Below are 17282 nucleotides of genomic sequence, written 5' to 3'. Positions count from 1 at the left end.
TCTTTTGCATGAAATTATGATCCCCTTGCTACACAGATGCTAGAGATTTCACATGCAAGGGCTTGAAGTTTGGAGCTCTGGGCAGCTCTTGCCGTCTCCAATAACACTGTTAATTCTCTCTCAGATTTTGAAGTTTTTATTACTGTTATATTTCGAAAGTGTAGTGTTTCTAAAGCACAGTAAATTAATATTTCATTGACAAGACAGCATTAGTGCAAACTTCACTGTCTCAAAGAACAGGGAAAAGATGGGCAGGAGCAACGCAAGCTTCTCTTGCACATAACATACTACACATGTGGAGGCCGCATTGATTACACAACTACATGGGACATGTACAGGAATTGCATCAAATGTAGTAACCATGCAAACATGGGATGGTTTCGTCCTCAGCGCAGCCAAACCCAATGGTGCTGAAGACGAGACCATCTCGTCCATAGCACTTCAGGGGTTAAGAATAGTAGGTGCAGCCCAAAATAGCAGAAACCTTCTTGGGATCCATGGAAAAGACCAGGATCATGCATTCCAAAACCAAGATATTCAACTTCTTCCTTCTCAAAGACACTTCTCAGGTTCACAACACAATGATGTTGCTGAATTCTTGATAAAGCCAAACTCAAATGTTAAAGAATGTTTGAAAACACTAGAATATCATTCCAACAGAGCAATAAAAATGGATTCAAGATATCATAGAATATTGAATCCATAAAGTGCTGAAAAATATCAGCTCTGCAAAACACAAAGATCATTAAACAATATTCAATGCAATTTTTTTTCAATTTTGATTCTTTATTCAATCCAGTAAAAAATATCATAAAAGCACAATAAATAAATGATAAAACAGTAAATAATTCGCCTTTTATCTTACATAAAAGTCAATAGCTGCAAATTCTTTCACATATGATAAAAAACTCTTTTTGCGTATACAACCCCATAGTGTGTTGTGCAAAATTACTGCATGGCAAGCCCAACACTATGTGCAGCCCCCACCCCTTCCTCTTTCTCATGCAGACCCATAAGAACCTGGCTACCGAAAAGCAGACCAAGGTGTCGGATAATGATTTTAAAAATAAAATGCGCCCGACATTGTTTAAAATGTTGTCGCTTTAAAATTGGTGTGAGGTAGTCATTCCTTTCTTTTCATAGAGCCCGCAAAACAGAACTAGGTGCAATTCAGTTTGTGTAGAGGGATTATCACACAGGCATAAAATTAAATCTGAGTGGTTAATAGTTTTTTCTGGATAACCTAACATCAACGGTATGATGTTCATATGAAATCTTGATAGTATGAATTTGTGTTGCACACTAGTGACATTTGCTATTAGAAGTACCCTCCCTCTATCAGTGGCGGGCTCTGGCGATAGATACTCCCGGTTATTTTCCTTCCGCTTATATTCTGCCATTGATAACAACATATTGATGACCTGATCATGTTATCGAATGTTTATGTTATACACATGCCATAGTTTGCACACTCTACTGCAGTAAGTTTCAACTCCAATATGGCTGCCACGTTTTTGCAGCAGTATGCGCAGCCCGCTATTCAGTCCTCTTTTGATGTCCATGTTTATTCGTATATATGCTTTACAGTACACATATTCACTTATGTGAGCAAGGCCGCCTGACGGCCGAAACGCATCGTGGACTTATGAAGTAATAAATCTTCTGGATCACTGAAACAATATCGATAGCAAAAATATAGACCTACAAAAATATTGAGTAAAAAATATAGAATGTCAAAATATCGACTTCCTATCTCCAAACAGGTAAGTACAAAAATATCGAATCAAAAATATTGCTGTAAAAAATATAGATAGTCAAAATATCGAATTTTTTCAATAGTTAAAAGTAATTTAAAATTAATGAAATAATAAATATAACTAACTTAAACATACTTAAAATACTTAAATAACATTAACATTAATAAATAATTAATATAAATAAATAAAAAGTTTTTTTAATACATACACACATATATATATATATATATATATATATATATATATATATATATATATATATATACATAGTAGAAAAACATTGGATAGCGTAGCAGTAAAAATTACTATTCCCACTCTAGTGAGTGCAACAGTAGGGAAAGCGTTGGATAGCGGGAGGGTAAAAATTACTATTCCCACTCCAGAGAATGCAACAGTAGGGTAAGCGTTGGATAGTGTAGGGGTAAAAATTACTATTCCCACTCCAGAGAGTGCAACAGTAGGGAAAACGTTAGATAGCGTAGGAGTAAAAATTACTATTCCCACTCCAGAGAGTGCAACAGTAGGGTAAGCGTTGGATAGCATAGAGGTAAAAATTACTATTCCCACTCCAGTGAGTGCAACAATAGGGAAAGCGTTGGATAGCGTAGGGGTAAAAATTACTATTCCCACTCCAGAGAGTGCAACAGTAGGGAAAGCGTTGGATAGCGTACATTAAAAATTACTATTCCCACTCCAGAAAGTGCAACAGTAGGGAAAGCGTTGGATAGCGTAGGGGTACAAATTACTATTCCCACTCCAGAGAGTGCAACAGTAGGGTTAGCATTGGATAGCATAGAGGTCAAAATTACTATTCCCACTCTAGTGAGTGCAACAATAGGGAAAGCGTTGGATAGCGTAGGGGTAAAAATTACTATTCCCACTCCAGAGAGTGCAACAGTAAGGTAAGCGTCGGATAGCGTAGAGGTAAAAATTACTATTCCCACTCCAGTGAGTGCAACAGTAGGGAAAGCGTTGGATAGAGTAGTGGTAAAAATTACTATTCCCACTCCAGAGAGTGCAACAGTAGGGAAAGCGTTGGATAGCGTATGGGTAAAAATTACTATTCCCACTCCAGAGAGTGCAACAGTAGGGAAAGCGTTGGATAGCGTAGGGGTAAAAATTACTATTCCCACTCCAGAGAGTGCAACAGTAGGGTAAGCATTGGATAGCGTAGAGGTAAAAATTACTATTCCCACTCCAGTGAGTGCAACAATAGGGAAAGCGTTGGATAGCGTTTGGGTAAAAATTACTATTCCCACTCCAAAGAGTGCAACAGTAGGGTAAGCGTTGGATAGCGTAGAAATAAAAATTACTACTCCCACTCCAGTGAGTGCAACAGTAGGGAAAGCGTTGGATAGCGTAGGGGTAAAAATCACTATTCCCACTCCAGAGAGTGCAACAGTAGGGAAAGCGTTGGATAGCGTAGGAGTAAAAATTACTATTCCCACTCCAGAGAGTGCAACAGTAGGGTAAGCGTTGGATAGCAAGAGGGTAAAATTACTATTCCCACTCCAGAGAATGCAACAGTAGGGTAAGCGTTGGATAGTGTAGGGGTAAAAATTACTATTCCCACTCCAAAGAGTGCAACAGTAGGGAAAACGTTGGATAGCGTAGGAGTAAAAATTACTATTCCCACTCCAGAGAGTGCAACAGTAGGGTAAGCGTTGGATAGCATAGAGGTAAAAATTACCATTCCCACTCCAGTGAGTGCAACAATAGGGAAAGCGTTGGATAGCGTAGGGGTAAAAATTACTATTCCCACTCCAGAGAGTGCAACAGTAGGGAAAGCGTTGGATAGCGTACATTAAAAATTACTATTCCCACTCCAGAAAGTGCAACAGTAGGGAAAGCGTTGGATAGCGTAGGGGTACAAATTACTACTCCCACTCCAGAGAGTGCAACAGTAGGGTTAGCATTGGATAGTATAGAGGTCAACATTATTATTCCCACTCTAGTGAGTGCAACAATAGGGAAAGCGTTGGATAGCGTAGGGGTAAAAATTACTATTCCCACTCCAGAGAGTACAACAGTAAGGTAAGCGTCGGATAGCGTAGAGGTAAAAATTACTATTCCCACTCCAGTGAGTGCAACAGTAGGGAAAGCGTTGGATAGAGTAGTGGTAAAAATTACTATTCCCACTCCAGAGAGTGCAACAGTAGGGAAAGCGTTGGATAGCGTAGGGGTAAAAATTACTATTCCCACTCCAGAGAGAGCAACAGTAGGGAAAGCATTGGATAGCGTAGAAATAAAAATTACTATTCCCACTCCAGTGAGTGCAACAGTAGGGAAAGCGTTGGATAGCGTAGGGTTAAAAATCACTATTCCCACTCCAGAGAGTGCAACAGTAGGGAAAGCGTTGGATAGCGTAGGAGTAAGAATTACTATTCCCACTCCAGAGAGTGCAACAGTAGGGTAAGCGTTGGATAGCGTAGGGGAAAAAATTACTATTCCCACGCCAGTGAGTGCAACAGTAGGGAAAGCGTTGGATAGAAGGAAGGTAAAAATTACTATTCCCACTCCAAATAGAGCAACAGTAGGGAAAGAAAATACTTCATATATAATTAAAAATAAATTAAATATTAATACCAATTACAAATTAATTAAACTTAATTCCCAATTTAAGATATTATAATAATTATTCAATTAAAAATAATAAAATTAATTTAATTACTAAAAATAATTAAATATTAATACGAAATATTTACCAATAACAATAAATTATTAAAACATTTAAAAATAATGAACAATTAATTCAAAATAAATACCAATTTATATATTAAAAAATGTAATTAATTACAATTAAATGACTTCCCACCAATTCCCCTATAAACCCACAACCCACTACCAAAATTAAATACATAAAATTAACATAATTATCAATTAATCAAATAATAAAAATTAATTACCAATTATATATTAATTAATTACCAATTAAAAAAATAACAATTAATTGTAAACAAGAAGCACTAAATAATTTAACATATTTAAATAATTATAATTAAATTACTTCCCACCCTATTCCCCTATAAACCCACAACCCGCTCCAGAAAATAAATAAATAAAATTAACATAATTATCAATTAATCAATTAATAACAATTAATTACCAATCATATTTTAATTAATTGCCAATTAATAATTAATTAACAATAAATTTTACATAAATACCAATAAATTAAAATATTTACTTAATTATAATTAAATTACTTCCCACCCTATTCCCCTATAAACCCACAACCCGCTCCAGAATTATATTACGCAAAAATGAAATACCATAAATTGACTTACTTACTTACCTAAAATTCGATATTTTTGTCGTCTATATTCTATCCATCTATATTTTTGTTGTCTATATTCTGTCCCTCGATATTTTTGTTGTCTATATTCTGTCCATTCGATATTCTGTCCATTCTACATTTTTGAGTCGATAGTATTGTCATTCTATTCGATATTTTTGTAGTCTATATTCTGTCTTATCTATATTCTGTCTACTCGATATTTTAAACTCGATATTTAGCTAACTCGATATTTTTGTTGTCGATATTATGTCTGTATACCAAATCTTCTTGTACCTTCAGCTTTGGTTATTACTGATAGCGTGTATCATTTGACTTATATATATATATATATATATGTATATCCTTCCACCTGTGAACAAGGCCGACGGGGGCCGAAACGTTAGGACATTGGAAGGTTTTACTGCGATGTAAGAGGTTGCAAGGCGTTGAATAAAAGAACAATCCTGAACAGTATTGGGCCTCCAGTCTTTGCTGTATTTGATTGATGGGCTCTCTCCATGCTCATTGTTAAAAGGAGGGCGCTTTGAAGGGTCGGGTCTCCAGTAACGGAGGACTTTGTCTTGAATTTTACTGAGGAGCATGACCCACTCACGCGCACCAGCCTACCAAGGAGCGCCAATGGGGTGAAGAAAAAGGTGCACGTGTTGGAAAGGATTTGCGGTAATGGACTATTACCAACGATCGTGCTGGCAGAAAGACGCTTTTCTCACGCCATGTGGAAAGACATTGCAACCTTAAGAATATACTCACCTAGCTACCTGGTATTATTTCCACTATTATTTTTACACCGCCAAAGGAACATGCACAATGTACTTTGCCACAAACATGACGACTGCCGTAAAATATCTGGTAAACATGGTGCAGCATGACCATGTCATGAATGATGTAATATGTGACATCATCAGCAGTGCATTGCGGGCGCACGAGTTATAGTAGGTAGATGGAGGAATTTCTATGGTTTTATATGAGTGAAATGTCCAGCTAACTATAACACCCCTGAAACCTTTGTTTTTTCCTGTGAATTTCTAAAGTTTTTTAAATGCTGATTTCTAACTATAACGTCTCTGAAACCTATGTTTTTTCAGTGAATTTCAAAGCTTTTTTAAATGCTAATTTCTAACTATAAAGTCTCTGAAACCTATGTTTTTTCAGTGAATTTCAAAGCTTTTTTAAATGCTAATTTTTAAGTGTAATAGTAGTTATACCTATATTTTTGTACTGATTTTCTACAGTTTTTGAACTGTTTATTTATAAATATTTTATTCATTAAATAACATGATATATTTTTCTGAAAATTGCAAAAAATAAATAAAAAATCAAACTGAAATATTTGTTTAATTTATTTATTTATTTTTTAAATATATTTATATTATTTTCTTTTTTTTTTTAAATCCAAATTTTTTTCTGAGTCACGCACCCAAAGCGTGCACATCACGGTGGGTGCGCGGATTCTAGCGGCCATTTTAGAAAAGTCATCAAGGATCCGCATATGGTGTGCGACGGCTGCGTTTTTTTCAGTTACATCATATACATTTAATATTACGTGATGTGCGCGATTGGTATGCGACCAGTCAGCGACTCCTGCTCCTGCGCATTCGTGAACTATGCGCATTACGGTACGCAACGCTTGCCTGGTGGCGGGTCCCGCGTGACGTCATATACGTGCTGGGGCGCGCTTTGTGCGTGACTCCTGCACATTTTTTTATGTTCTAAATTTATATGTATGTGTCTTTAATATACATATTAGGGCAAGAGATAATTTAAGATATTCACAAAAATAATATATTTGTACTTATAATAAACTTATATTATTTTTAAATATATTTTCGGGAAGTCGTGTCGGGTGCGTGCTTCGTGCGCCCAGAGTGCACGGATCCCATGTGACCTCAAAAAAAAAGATTTCATTGGTTCATAACATTTCCCACTGTAACTATTGAAGGACACCACCGATTTTAAACATTCTTGTTGGAGCATCTTTAGAGAGACATCTCTTTTCCTACAAGAACCCCTTTTGCTTCTTTTCTGGGGTGTTAAAAAAAATATCAAACAAAATGGCATCTGGACAGCAGAAGCAGCAGGAGGAAGTATCTGAAGAAGAAGAAATCTTGCAGGAGGCACCACGTCCACAGAGGCCGGAATCTGTTGTGTGGAAATTCTTCACTTTTCCACCTGGAGAGAAGAAAGTAAATGCGAGAAAGGTGACCTGCAAAATTTGTGACCGAGTCCTGTCAAGAGGATGTGAAAAGAAATACTCTTGTGGCACTGCTTCTATGTACAAGCATCTCTGGACCATACATCCTCTCAATTTTGCTCGGGAGGAAATGAGGCGAGCTGCTTTGAACCCCTCACCTGCTGTGGCAAGTACGCCTGGCGCGTCCTCAGAAACACCTGCAATGGACATTAGACCAGAATTCACCTTTCTCGAGCAACACTGCGTAAGGTTTAAGAAACATATGCTTCGGTGAGCAGTCGGTGGATGCAGTTTGTGCTGCGCAACGCAACCATCATTGTTAAAAAATGATTTGTTTGTTTTTGGAATGATAAGTAATTCCCAAAGTTTCCTGTTTTATTCATTCTTTTTTTGTTCATATTTTGAAAAAAAACACCCCAAAAATACAAAATTGTTCAAAAAAATACAAAAGAAAAAAGAAGAAAAAAAGTTCTTATCAGAACTACCTTATCTGGTTAAAGAAAGAACTATAATTGCAAGGTAATGTGTGGAAGTTTGGTTGAATATATGTATACAGCATGATTGACTGTAAGAATGCATTAGTAGGGTATGGTGAATTTATAGGTGAAGATTTATGAGGAAGTACTGCAGCGCGACACGGCAAGTTCTTTAGCTGCACTGCACTGTGGCACTTCCGAAGTACAGGGATGTGACATATGTACATGAATATGTTGCAACTCTTTGCTTCCCTCTGCACTGCTGCACAAACTGCAGCCATCCGGTGACACAGGCACCCTTGCAGCATGGTGCAACGATGTCTGTATCGTGAATACATTGTTTTTGTGCAAGAAGGGACACCTTCCTGCACAAAAACAATCAGTAAAGGCATTTTTCTCTTTCAATGTATGCTGTGGAATGCAGCATGCATTGAAAGAGGAAAATATGAGGAGAAATGAAAACAATTCTCCTCGTTGCGCCTTGCTACACCAACTCTAGGATGGCGCAGCATTCACACACATCTCCAGATTTACCATTTCTCATAAATCTGGAGATGTGTCTTGTTCTATGGGTGAGGCATGGAAACACCCACAGCAACACCTAAGGAACCCCCTTCAATGCAAAGTTCTGTGTATAAAGGGGTCGTATTTACAAGGAGAGGAAAAACCATGCAGGGTGGCTTTTCCTCTTCTTGAAAATATGAAGGAGTGCCTGGCGCCATCACTACGTTACAAAAAGTAACGTAGTGGTGTCGCAAGGTGCTTGTAAATCTGCCCCATAAGTGCTTAGGTATTGGCAGACTGATACAACAAGAAAATAGTGCTGGATGGGTGATTGAAGAATTGCATGAGACTGACAGGAGGTATCCTACGCTGCATGGCTACTACTTCAGTATTTAATGGAGTGGACCAATAGTATGTATCTGCTAAGATATTTGTAGGGATTATGCACAGAATATTTTATGTGTACTTGTGTTGGTGCCTAGGCCATTTTATAAGAATACCACTAGTAACTGGAATGATGACAGCGCTGCAAACAGAGTGAACAGTTAATTTATAAGTGCTTACGTATTGGTGGAGTGATAGGAAAAGTAGATAGTGGTAGATAAGTGATTTAAGAAGTGCATAGGACACACTTGACTCTGCATGAGTACTAACTGGGTATTTAGAAGAGTGTATCAATAGTATGTAGCTAGTTAGAGGTCTGCTTGGATTGTGCACAAAATATTATAGCTGTACTCGTGTTAGTAGCTAGGCTACTCCATAAGATCATGACTAGTAACTAGAATAATTACAGTATTGCAAACAGTGTATAGTGAATTTATAAGTGCTTAGGTATATTGGTGGAGTAATAGGATAAGTAGATAGTGCTGGATGGGTGATTGGAAAAATGCATGGGACAGACAGGATGATTCCTACACTGCATAGGTACTAACTGGATATTTAGAAGAGCGTATCAATAGTTTGTAGCTGGTTAGAGGTGTGCATGCATAGTGTACAAAATATTGTACCTGCACTTGTGTTAGTGACTACGCCATTCCTTAAGTATACGACTAATAACTGGAGTAATTTCAGTGTTGCAAAGAAAGTGCAGCTGAATTTATAAGTGCTGAGGTATTGGTGGAGTGATAGGATATGTAGATAGTGCTGGATGGGTGAATTGAGAAGTGCATGGGACAGATAGAAGAATTCCTAGACTGCATAGGTACTAACTGGGTATTTAAAAGAGCGTATCAATAGTATGTAGCTAGTTAGAGGTCTGCATGCATAGTGTATAAAATATTGTACCTGAAATTGTGTTAGTGGCTAGGCCATTCCTTAAGTATATGACTAATAACTAGAATAATTTCAGTGCTGCAAAGAGAGTACATGTTGTATTTATAAGTGCTTAGGTATTGCGGAGTGATGGGATACGTAGATAGTGCTGCATGTGTGATTGGAGAAGTGCATGGGACAGACAGGAGGATTCCTAGGTTGCATGGGTAGTACTTTATTAAGTAGCTGGTTAGAGGTTTATATATATAGTGCACAGCTGAATGTAGTTGTGCATTGATAGTGTTTGGATTACTTAATCTTACCTTGACAGTAGTACATATCAAAAAATGCTAAACATTTTTTTCAGTTATTATAAGTGCTTAGGTATTGGTGGAGTAATAGGATAAGTAGCTAGTGCTGAATGGGTGATTGGAGAAATGCATGGGACAGAGAGGAGAATTCTTACACTGCATAGGTACCAACTGGATAGTTAGAAGAGTGTATCAATAGTATGTAGCTGGTTAAAGGTCTGCATGCATAGTGTACAAAATATTGTACCTGCACTTGTATTAGTGGCTAGGTCATTCTTTAAGTATATGACTAATAACTCGAGTAATTTCAGTGCTGCAAAGAGAGTGCATATCCAATTTATAAGTGCCTAGGTATTGGTGAAGTGATAGGATACGTAGATAGTGCTGGATGGATGAATGGAGAACTGCATGGGACAGACAGAAGGATTCCTAGACTGTATAGGTACAAACTGAGTATTTAAAAGACTGTATCAATGCTATGTAGATGATTAGAGGTCTGCATGCATAGCGCACAGAATATTGTAGCTGTACTAGTTTCTCTGGCTAGGCCATTCCTTAGGTACATGACTAGTAACTAGAATAATTTTAGTGCTGCAAAGAGAGTGCATGTTGAATTTATAAGTGCTTAGGTATTGGCGGAGTGAAAGGATATGTAGATAGTGCTGTATGGGTGATTGGAGAAGTACATGGCACAGACAGAAGGATTCCAACACTGCATGGGTATTAACTGGGTATTTAGAAGAGCATATTAATAGTATGTAGCTTGTTAGAGATCTGCATGCATAGTGTACAAAACATTGTACCTGTACTTGGGTTAGTGGCTAGGCCATTCCTTAAGTATGTGACTAATAACTGGAGTAATTTCAGTGCTGCAAAGAGAGTGCATGCTAAATTTAAAAGTGCTTAGGTATTGGCAGAGTGATAGGATACGTATAGTGCTGGATGGGTGAATGGACAAGTGCATGGGACAGACAGAAGGATTCCTAGACTGCATAGGTACTAACTGAGTATTTAAAAACTGTATCAATGCTATATAGCTGATTAGAGGTCTGCATGCATAGTGCACAGAATATTGTAGCTGTACTAGTATTGGTGTGTCTATGGTTTCGAGAATGGTAGTCTGTACTTTAGGGTGTGAGGAGGTGCACCAGATGATCACGTGGATGATGTTATCAGTGATGTCATTTGAGATGTCATCAGTGATGTCACTGACCATGTTATGAGTGATGTAAAATGTGACGTCATCAGCACTGCATTGTGGCGGCGTGAGTTATAGTTAGCACAACTAACTATAACGCCCGAATTTCTCTTGTTTTGTACGAGTGAAATGTTCAACTAACTATTACGTCCATGAAACCTGTGTTTTTTTCAGTGAATTTCTGAGAATATTTAAATGTTAATTTCAAACTATAATGTCCCTGAAACGTGTGTTTTTTCAGTGAATTATATATATATATATATATATATATATATATATATATATATATATATGTATTTAATCTCCTCTCACTCTTACAAGGAAGGAATCAGCACTTGTAGTTAGGAAGTATTTAATCGGCAAAGGACGTGATCCACGAGTTTCGGCTCGTCCGAACCTTGATAACGATACAAGACGTCATTGTAGCATCCTTATTTAAATGCCTCCAGTTGCCAACATTAACAAAGGACTACATATTACTTTAATCCAAAAAGCTGGCAGCCATATTGGCCTGGTCACGATGTGAAAATTCAGGAATTGATACAATAATGAAAAGAAAACAAGTGTAATATGCACACAATGCATATGGCTTGGTTCAAACTGGAATGGCATGGTGAGCAAACAAAACAATGGATTTAGGCCCAGATCTCTGTACTGGGGTGCATGTATGACATTGTTCTGCATTCTGTCCATCAACTGTTGTTTTTGCATTTGTCACCCCGAGTGTGACGGGTATGCTCAAATGTGAGTCCTGTGCTCTCCATGCCACTGGAATCAAGCTATCCTGGCTGATGAGGGCTGAAAGCCCGAAACCGGTCCTAGGATGCTTGTTTCCAGTCCAGAGTGGACCTGGCTTGGCAGTTCGGGCCGGACTGTTCCCATGGGGCAGGGGGTCAAGACTGATTTGCATATGGCTGGGCATTGAAATCGAGTTATCTGGCAGCGCCGTCCATATCTATATGCTTGAAAGTCGGAAACGTAGTGCGTATAATTTACTCGGCTGAAGAAAGAAGAAAACGGAAAGCCGACACGCATTTGAAATACATTGTTGCAATTCCGGGACGGAGCAGTCCTTTGAAGCGGAGCGGCTATGAAGTGAAACGCTGTAATGATTTTCTCGCGTTTCTGATAAAGAAGCCGGCTTTGCAAGGCGACGTGCACATTATCGGTGACTGGGCAGACCGAGGGGGACAAAACTCGATATAAAACCGAATCAAGAAGCAAACATCCATAATGGTGAAATGTTTGATGAGGAGGCACGGCGTGAGGCAGCCACAGAAATATTTAAAGGTGCAGGAACACAATTTCGCAAGGAAAAGAATGCTGCAGATAAGCAGAAAGCAAGCAGTGATCCATTGAAAGATCTCTTTTCTAAACTTGAAAGACTATGCGAGCGTGAGACCCGTAAGTGGTGGGAGGCAACTTCACTCCAGAACTATGTTGAGTGCAGCCGAGTCCCACGGGGTTTGAGAATATACACTGTCCCCGCCTACGAGAATCCCAATCCGCAACTGCTGAAGGAATGGGCGGAATTGTCTGCTCATTCATCCAAAGGGATGCTGAAGCTGCTGATTAAATTCGCGTGGAGTGACAGAGATTTAACTCTATGCGAGATATCGGATTTGGAGGATGTAATCGCACAAAATGAAGATAAAGAGAGACAAAATGAACTACGAGAGGCAATGAAGAAACGCCTTCTGACGAATGAACAGAAGATCAAACGGAGAAAACAAGAAAAGTTTGAGAGGGACGAGAGGGATTATTTGCAAGGACGGATTCTCACATTCGCAAAGAAATACGATCAGCCGAGGAAAAGGATTTTAAGCAATAAAATCACGGAACCAACAGTAACCTCGGAATCTGAGGCTACCGAAACTGAATTTAGTGAGGAGGAAGGTGGCTCTTCTAGCTCCTCTAGAAAAGTAGCACCAGTTTCCACGGAGGCCTCTACATCAGTGCCTTTTTTAGACGAGTTTCAGGTCATAAGGGAAACACGGACTACAGGGGGAAGGGGCAAACCAGTGGAACCAAGGCCGCAAAGGAAAAAGAAAGCAAACGCAGGACAAGGCGCGGCGGGTGGAGCAAACGCCGGCGACGCATCTCCAAGGATGACCAGGAGCAAGAAGTTCTGGAACAGACGATAGATGCCCAAAATCTAACGTTCGTCAACCTCATGTCCAGAAAAATATCAGAGAACGAAGAACAGGTTCTACGACTGGGATTAAACTTCTGTCCTGACAAGAATTCAGAATATACTAAACTAAGGATTGACCTCTTTAAATTCTGTAGAAAGATTAAATTGCTTAAATACTTTAAAGGCAAGACACGCCTTGATAGACCTATATCTCCTGCTGAGGACATACCAGCTTTAACCGCGGGCGATATTGAAGCACTTGCGGTTATGAATGATTTAGCTGAAGAAGGAGATCCTATGACAATCATACCACTACAGAGCAGGATGTGGGCTAGGGTGACACAAATTAAGCCTGACAGTCCTTTCAGACCGAAATCACGATTCTGTCCTATGATGCCGGCTGATGCGATTGCCACTTTCTCAGAAGTGATGATTAAAGACCTTTGGAGCCATTGTAATGATACAAGAAAGAAGAAATTGAACAATGGAAACATAACACAACAACAAAGGAAAGCAATGTTGGATCTGAGTAAGGATGATAAAATTGTGTGCAAACCTTCCGACAAAGGCGGAAATGTCGTTCTGATGACAAGGGATTTCTATGTCAAGGAAGCCCTATCACAACTGGAAGACCAAAGAAACTATATCAGAGTAAACAGAAAGACATTTGATGAGAGTGTCCTTGCTTATCGTTCCCTACTCAACAAGTGGTACCATAAGGGGATGCTAAGCAAAGAGGAATTTTCTTACCTGGAATGTAAGCAACCGAGAGTACCAACTTTTTACCATTTGCCCAAGCTGCATAAGCATGAAACATGTCCACCAGGACGTCCGATTGTTTCGTCTGTGGGGAGCCTGACGGAGCATTTGTCGAGGTTTGTGGACTATTTTCTTTACGATTTTGGGAAAATGTTAAGATCATATTTGAAGGACACAACTGACTTTCTCCGTAAAATTGACAGTATAAACTGGACTAGTGATTTGGTAATGATGACTCTCGATATCTCGAGCCTCTACACCAGTATCAATCATCTCCAAGGGGCTGAGGCTGTTAAATGGTACTTGGAGACACGGCCCATAAACCTTACGGCACACAACCAAATGTTACTTGAATTTATATCATTCTGCCTAAGTAATAAAAAAATTCTGTTCCAGGATCAACTCTACAAACAGATCTGTGGTACCGCGATGGGCACCTGCTTCGCCCCCAGCTACGCGAATCTTTTCATCGGCTGGTGGGAGGAGCAGGTGGCCTGGGCGGCTGATAAGGCCGAATGGACAGAGAGGGTAGTATCCTGGTACAGATATATAGACGATCTGTTTATCGTCTTTAAAGGTTCTGTTGAATGTGCCAAGGAGTATGTCAAGGTACTAAATGAGAATAACCTTAATCTCAGATTTAGTGGGGAGATTAGCACAGAAACTGTGAATTTTTGGACCTGAAAGTGTTCATAGCTGAAGGAAAAGTATGTACAACATTGCACAGAAAACAGACAGCTGGCAATTCTGTGCTCCACGCGACACGTTGCCATTCGGGGAAAACTATATCGAGCATACCCTATGGTGAACTCTTGAGAATTAAGAGGAATTGTACACGACAAGATGAATTTGAGAAAGCGGCCAGTGAGTGTTTGTCGAGGTTCAGAATGAGAGGGTACACCCGGGAGGTATTACAGGAGGCCAAATTAAAAGCAGATAAGAAATTGAGATCTGATCTAATCTCAAAGGATAGCTCAATGTCACCTAAGAGACAGAATAGTAATGAGAGCAGCATGAGAATGATCATGAACTATTCAACAGATGCCCAGGACATAAGAAAAAAGTGTGTGAAGAACTGGCATACTTTAATCTGATCCGGTCATCGGTAAAGACTTACCTAAGTCCCCACTAATAACGTTCAGGAGAGCTAGGTCATTGGGATCAAAACTTGTACAAAGCCACTGTAAGAAAGAGGATAAACCTCCACCGTTTGGGAAAGTTACAGGATTTTATCCTTGCCTTAAATGTAAGGCATGTAAAAACAGCAGAAAGGTGACTAGTTACCAAATACCAGGGAAGAAGGAGCCCAAAAAGATCACTAGTTTAATGAATTGTAACACAAGCCACACGGTGTACTGTCTTGTATGTCCGTGCGGCTTGCGTTATATTGGGAGTACAACTCACCCAACGAAAATCAGGATCTTAGAACACTTGAGGGCCATACAAAATAAGATCCCACTTATTCAGTGGCGAGGCACTTTGAAGTGTCTCACCAAAGCAACCGAGAACTCCTTAGCTTCTACTGCATGGACCAAGTGCCGGCAGATATAAGGGGAGGAAATAGGTTGCTTCAGCTACGCAGGCTAGAGTCTCGCCATATTATTGAGAACCAGACCAAGAAACCAGGCGGACTGAATGCTGGGGAGGAACTAGCGGTCCATCTATGAGTCTTATATTGTTTTTTCTGCACTACTGATGATTCTCTAATGTTTAAATTTAAGAGTTTGTATATGTGTATATATGTACTTCTGTGGAATGCCCATTTAGGGCTGTATTTGCATCATAATATTATTAGTGTGTTCGTAAAAGCCCATCCAGGGCGCAATTTTGTCAGTGATTTAACTGAATTTACACCACTTACAAATGGTGGTCAGAATGCACTTAACATGTCCTTTCTTTATTTTGGTGATTGGCTGTATTTATACCTTGCCTAATGGTGGCGCCGGCCTCTAATTGAGAAAGGCGGTGGCCGAAACGCGTCTTAGAGTGTTTGTCCAATAAATCATACTTGGACAGTCCCCCGTGAGTGCTGCGTGCTTCTTGCATCTGAGCTTTGTCAGTGGTAGCGACTGGCGTGGTACCGTCTCCCGCCATTGAAAGCACCCGGCCGCGAGTGAAGGTAAGCAGACGGAAAGTGAGCCTTGATATATATATATATATATATATATATATATATATGTATTTAATCTCCTCTCACTCTTACAAGGAAGGAATCAGCACTTGTAGTTAGGAAGTATTTAATCGGCAAAGGACGTGATCCACGAGTTTCGGCTCGTCCGAACCTTGATAACGATACAAGACGTCATTGTAGCATCCTTATTTAAATGCCTCCAGTTGCCAACATTAACAAAGGACTACATATTACTTTAATCCAAAAAGCTGGCAGCCATATTGGCCTGGTCACGATGTGAAAATTCAGGAATTGATACAATAATGAAAAGAAAACAAGTGTTAATATGCACACAATGCATATGGCTTGGTTCAAACTGGAATGGCATGGTGAGCAAACAAAACAATGGATTTAGGCCCAGATCTCTGTACTGGGGTGAATGTATGACATTGTTCTGCATTCTGTCCATCAACTGTTGTTTTTGCATTTGTCACCCCGAGTGTGACGGGTATGCTCAAATGTGAGTCCCGTGCTCTCCATGCCACTGGAATCAAGCTATCCTGGCTGATGAGGGCTGAAAGCCCAAAACTGGTCCTAGGATGCTTGTTTCCAGTCCAGAGTGGACCTGGCTTGGCAGTTCTGTCCGGACTGTTCCCATGGGGCAGGGGGTCAAGACTGATTTGCATATGGCTGGGTTCAAACTGGAATGGCATGGTGAGCAAAAAAACAATGGATTTAGGCTCAGATCTCTGTACTGGGGTGAATGTATGACATTATTCTGCATTCTGTCCATCAACTGTTGTTTTTGTATTTGTCACCCCGAATAGGACGGGTATGCTCAGACGTGAGTCCCGTGCTCTCCATGCCACTGGAATCAAGCTATCCTGGCTGATGAGGACTGAAAGCCCAAAACCGGTCCTAGGATGCTTGTTTCCAGTCCAGGGAGGACCTGGATTGGCAGTTCGGGCAGGACTGTTCCCATGGGGCACAGGGTCAAGACTGATTTGCATATGGCTGGGTTCAAACTGGAATGGCATGGTGAGCAAAACACGATAGATTTAGGCCCAGATCTCTGTCCTGGGGTAAATGTATGACATTGTTCTGCATTCTGCCATCAACTGTTGTTTTTGCATTTGCCACCCCGAGTGGGACGGGTATACTCAGACGTGAGTCCCGTGCTCTCCATGCCACTGGAATCAAGCTATCTGGCTGATGAGGGCTGAAAGCCCGAAACCGGTTCTAGGATACTTGTTTCTAGTCCAGGGAGGACCTGGATTGGCAGTTCGGGCTGGA

This window comes from Lissotriton helveticus, chromosome 5_1 (genome assembly GCF_964261635.1).
Source record: "Lissotriton helveticus chromosome 5_1, aLisHel1.1, whole genome shotgun sequence".
Taxonomy (NCBI): Eukaryota; Metazoa; Chordata; class Amphibia; order Caudata; family Salamandridae; genus Lissotriton; species Lissotriton helveticus.
The sequence above is the reverse complement of the archived record's forward strand: the minus strand, read 5'-3'. Positions refer to the sequence as shown.